Source organism: Ctenocephalides felis, unplaced genomic scaffold (genome assembly GCF_003426905.1).
Source record: "Ctenocephalides felis isolate EL2017-DRISC unplaced genomic scaffold, ASM342690v1 CF-g0.4_SCAFFOLD_01886, whole genome shotgun sequence".
Taxonomy (NCBI): Eukaryota; Metazoa; Arthropoda; class Insecta; order Siphonaptera; family Pulicidae; genus Ctenocephalides; species Ctenocephalides felis.
This window is the reverse complement of record NW_020538040.1, coordinates 102,089,497-102,095,496: the sequence shown is the minus strand read 5'-3', so window position 1 is coordinate 102,095,496 and position 6,000 is coordinate 102,089,497.

The following is a 6,000-nucleotide window of genomic DNA, read 5'->3' as shown; positions in this document are numbered from 1 at the left end:
CGGTAGATTTTCACCTAAAATTTATCAGTATCATTCCCAACTAATATCTTTTCGAACAGTTTTTGATTTTTTTAAAATCGTTCGTAGGATGAGCTTTAATGTCGACGAAAAGTTTTTTTCAAATTACAAAGAAACGGCTTGGCAGATCGTTGCACAAAACTGACAAACGATAGTTCTCATCGAAATTACAAATGGCTTTTAAATTTCTAAAATCGGTTCAGGCGTTTTTGAGAAAACGTCGATCAAAAGTCTAATTTTGACAAATGCCAAAAAGACCATACTGATTTTTTGCAAACTTTGACGAATTTTTAAAGCTGAAACACCGTTATCGTAGGGCCGTAATATTTTAGTAGATCTAGAAGACTATTGTATCTATCGTCAAAAAATAATCATAAAAATCGTCGAATTTTTTTTTAAAAACTTTATTACAAGAAAACGGCCCGGCCGATCTCTACCAAAAACTAATCAGCACGATTCCCAACCAATATCTTTCGAACGGTTTTTGAATTTTCAAAATCAATTCAGAATTGCGGGCTAAAAAACGTAGACGAAAATTTTTTCACTTTTCTGCCATTTATAAAGAAACGGCTTGGCCGATCGTCGCAACAACCTGACAAACAATAGTTCTCGTCGAGATACATCGAATGGCTTTTAATTTTTGAAATCGACCCAGCCGTTTTCGAGAAAAACGTCGATTTACGGCAAAAATCTGTTCACATACACACACACACACACACACACACACACACACACCCACACACACATACTTTTTCCAAATTTGATCTCATTCGATTCAGAATGGCTTGAAACGTCGATAAAACATAAATTAGCGAATCGGATTTTTGATGAAAACATAAACTTCTCCTTCGGGAAGTTAATAACTCTGAATTCAATGTTTATGTCTAAAATTTTTTACAGAGTATGGTAGACTGGGTACCGGTAGTGACATTCGTCATAACAGCCAAACAATACCGATTTTTAAATAGGGCAACAGCTGAAGTATGAAGAAGTATGTTCGTTCGAAGAACTTCCCATTGTTGCTTAAGCAGAACCCTAAATTAATTAATGAGCTGTGGCCATAATTGCTTTTAAAGAATCAAAAGTAAGTTTTTATGCTCTATTTGTTTTAAATAATAACTGTTACTTGTATACGGGTAGATTGCTTTTGTTTATTATTCTGCTGTAACTTGAACATTAGTAGTTATTATCAGCAACTAGTTTTTGCTTAGATAATTTAGCTCAGTCAAAATATTGATTTGTCTTCAAAGTGTACGTGGTACGGTTGTGACAAATTTGTGGCCACGGTTGTGACATGTTTTATCTGTTTTTTTTTCTGGTGAAGATTAAATAGATAAAAATCTAACTTTAATTATTAACACAAAATACGAAAGAAAAAGAGAAGGATGAATGAATACAAGAGAAAAGATTTCAGAAAGATTGCTTGTTATCTTTATTTAATTTTAACTTCCCGAAGGAGAAGTTTATGTTTTTCACAAAAAATCCGATCGCTAATTTTATGTTTTCTCGACTGTTTCAGCCATTCTGAATCGAATGAGATGCAAATTTGGAAAAGTATGTGGTGTGGGTGTGTGTGTGTGTGTGTGTGTGTGTGTGGTGTGTGTGTATGTGAACCGATTTTTTGCCGTAAATCGACGTTTTTCTGAAAACGGCTGGGTCGATTTCAAAAATTTAAAAGCCATTCGATGTATCTCGACGAGAACTTTTGTTTGTCAGTTTTGTGCGACGATCGGCCAAGCCGTTTCTTTATAAATGGCAGAAAAGTGAAAAAAATTTTTCGTCTACGTTTTAGCCCGCAATTCTGAATTGATTTGAAAATTCAAAACCGTTCGAAAGATATTGGTTGGGAATCGTGCTGATTAGTTTTTGGTAGAGATCGGCCGGCCGTTTTCTTGTAATAAAGTTTTTTAAAAAAAAAATTCGACGATTTTATGATTATTTTTTTGACGATAGATACCCATAGTCTTCTAGATCATACTAAAATATTACGCCCTACGATAACTGGTTCAGCTTTAAAAATTCGTCAAAGTTTGCAAAAATCAGTATGGTCTTTTTGGCATTTGTCAAAATTAGACTTTTGATCGACGTTTTCTCAAAAACGCCTGAACCGATTTTAGAAATTTAAAAGCCATTTGATGTATTTCGATGAGGACTATCGTTTGTCAGTTTTGTGCAACGATCTGCCAAGCCGTTTCTTTGTAATTTGAAAAAAACTTTTCGTCGACATTTAAGCTCATCCTACCGAACGATTTTAAAAAATCAAAAACTGTTCGAAAGATATTAGTTGGAATGATACTGATAAATTTTAGGTGAAAATCTACCGAGCCGTTTTCTTGTAATTAACTGTTGAAAAAAAGTGTTAAATTTTCGTCGACATTTAAGCTCATCCTACCGAACAGATTTTAAAAAGTCAAAAACTGTTTGAAAGATATCATTTGGGAATGATGCTGATAATTTTAGGTGAAAATCTACCGAGCCGTTTTCTTGTAATTAACTGTTGAAAAAAAAGTGTTAAATTTTCGTCGACATTTAAGCTCATCCTACCGAAACCGATTTTAAAAATCAAAAACTATCGAAGATATCATTTGGAAAAAAAAAAAAAAAATGATGCTGATTAATTTTAGGTGAAAATCTACCGAGCCGTTTCTTGTAATTAACTGTTGAAAAAAAGTGTTAAATTTTCGTCGACATTTAAAGCTCTCATCCTACCGAACCGATTTTAAAAAATCAAAAACTGTTCGAAAGATATCATTTGGGATGATGCTGATAAATTTTAGGTGAAAATCTACCGAGCCGTTTTCTTGTAATTAACTTTTGAAAAAAGTGTTAAATTTTCGTCGACATTTAAGCTCATCCTACCGAACCGATTTTAAAAATCAAAAACTGTTCGAAAGATATCATTTGGGAATGATGCTGATTAATTTTAGGTGAAAAATCTACCGAGCCGTTTTCTTGTAATTAACTGTTGAAAAAAAAGTTTTAAATTTTCGTCGACATTTAAGCTCATCCTACCGACCGATTTTAAAAAATCAAAAACTGTTCGAAAGATATCATTTGGGAATGATGCTGATAAATTTTAGGTGAAAATCTACCGAGCCGTTTTCTTGTAATTAACTGTTGAAAAAAAAGTGTTAAATTTCGCGTCGACATTTAAGCTCATCCTACCGAACCGATAAAAAATCAAAAACTGTTCGAAAGATATCATTTGGGAATGATGCTGATTAATTTTAGGGTGAAAATCTACCGAGCCGTTTTCTTGTAATTAACTGTTGAAAAAAAGTGTTAAATTTTCGTCGACATTTAGCTCATCCTACCGAACAGTTTTAAAAAGTCAAAAACTGTTCGAAGATATCATTTGGAAATGATGCTGATAAATTTTAGGTGAAAATCTACCGAGCCGTTTTTCTTGTAATTTAACTGTTGAAAAAAAGTGTTAAATTTTCGTCGACATTTAAGCTCATCCTACGAACCGATTTTAAAAAAATCAAAAACTATTCGAAAGATATCATTTGGGAATGATGCTGATTAAATTTTAGGTGAAAATCTACCGAGCCGTTTTTCTTGTAATTAACTGTTGAAAAAAGTGTTAAATTTTTTTCGTCGACATTTAAGCTCATCCTACCGAACCGATTTTAAAAAATCAAAAACTGTTCGAAAGATATCATTTGGGAATGATGCTGATAAATTTTAGGGGAAAATCTACGAGCCGTTTTCTTGTAATTAACTGTTTGAAAAAAAGTGTTAAATTTTCGTCGACATTTAAGCTCATCCTACCGAACCGATTTTTAAAAAATCAAAAACTGTTCGAAAGATATCATTTGGGAATGATGCTGATTAATTTTAGGTGAAAATCTACCGAGCCGTTTTCTTGTAATTAACTGTTTGAAAAAAGTGTTAAATTTTCGTCGACATTTAAGCTCATCCTACCGAACCGATTTTAAAAATCAAAAACTGTTCGAAAGATATCATTTGGGAATGATGCTGATAAATTTTAGGTGAAAATCTACCGAGCCGTTTTTCCTTTTCTTGTAATTAACTGTTGAAAAAAAGTGTTAAATTTTCGTCGACATTTAAGCTCATCCTACCGAACCGATTTTAAAAAATCAAAAACTGTTCGAAAGATATCATTTGGGAATGATGCTGATTAATTTTAGGTGAAAATCTACCGAGCCGTTTTCTTGTAATTAACTGTTGAAAAAAAATTTAAGCCGATTTTCATGGCACTTTTTTTGGCGATATACATCGTGGTCTTATAGAACTTACTGTAATATTATGGCCTTACGACAAGTAGTTTAATTTTACAAATTCGTCAAAGTTTGCTAAAATTATTATCGTTTTTTTCAAAGTAGGATTGATAAAGAATATTATTTACACTTTTTTTTTATTAAGTCGATTATTTACACATATCGGGAAGTTCATGTAACTTGCCTCAAGGCTAAATACCAAACCAACTAGTTTTATCAATATTTGTTAGAATCAAATCTTCATTACAATTTTATTAATGTTATATTAATATTATATTCGTCAGCTTTATTTAAATGATTATGTTGTGTTGTGCGTTACATATATGGTTCTTAAGGACAACAAAAGTCGTTATAAACCATTTTGGTGGTCATACCTATTGTTTTTAACTTATTTTTATGCCTGTCACAACCGTTCCGTGGATGTGGACGGTTGTGACACTCGCCCTTATCTTGTATGATTATATTTTAAGACAAATCCATCGTATTTAAGGTCAGTATTTTAGTATTTACACGTAGACCAATTTTCAAATTACCATTTAATTTACTTTTCTCCCAGATAGCTGTTATATTAGCAAAATTATTGCTGATCAAAAAAAGTGGCACGACCGTACCCACTCTCCTACCTTGTAATGAAACCATTTTGAAAATATTTTCAGCGATTCGATTATCTGCTAACATATTGCCCGACATTTTATTCTTACTTTACTATTGTAATTGTTTTTCTTTATTATTATCAATTTCAATTTAACACAATTAAATATACTAATTGTAAGTTTATAGTCTACGTATATAATTTATTGAAAATTTTTACTCTAGAGAAATTTATATAGTTTACCAATGTCATAATATCATTATTTTTGCATAAACAAGTTAACTTTTACATTTTTAACTTCCCGAAGGAGAAGTTTATGTTTTCATGAAAAAATCCGATTCGCTAATTTTATTTTTTCTCGACGTTTCAAGCCATTCTGAATCGAATGAGACCAAATTTGGAAAAAGTATGTATGTGTGTGTGTATGTGTATGTAAACAGATTTTTTGCCGTAAATCGACGTTTTCTCAAAAACAGATGGACCGATTTCAAAAATTTCAAAGCCATTCGATGTATCTCGTTGAGGACTAGGGTTTATCAAATTTGCGCTTCGATCAGCCAAGCCGTTTCTTTGTAAATCGGTTTTGAAAATTTAAAAAACTGTTCGAAAGATATTCGTTGGGAATCGTGCTGATTAGTTTTTGGTAAAGATCGGCCGGGCCGTTTTCTTGTAATAGTATGCTAAAAAAATTTTTTTCGACGATTTTCATGATTTTTTTGACGGTAGATACCATAGTCTTATAGATCATACTAAAATATTACGGCCCTACGACAAGTCGTTTAATTTTAAAAATTCTTCAAAGTTTGAAAAAATTAATATCGTTTTTTTGGCATTTGTCAGAATTAGACCTTTCATCGACGTTTTCTCAAAAACGTCTGAACCGATTTCAGAAATTTATAAGCCATTTGATGTATCTCAGTGAGGACTATCGTTTGTTAGTTTTGTGCGGTGATCTGCCAAGCCGTTTCTTTGTAATTTGGAAAAAAGTGTTAAACTTTTCGTCCACATTTAAGCTCATACTACCGAATCGATTTTAAAATATCGAAAACTGTTCGAAAGATATTAGTCGGAAATGATACTGATTAGTTTTAGGTGAAAATCTACCGAGCCGTTTTCTTGTAATTAACTGTTGAAAAAAAATTTGAA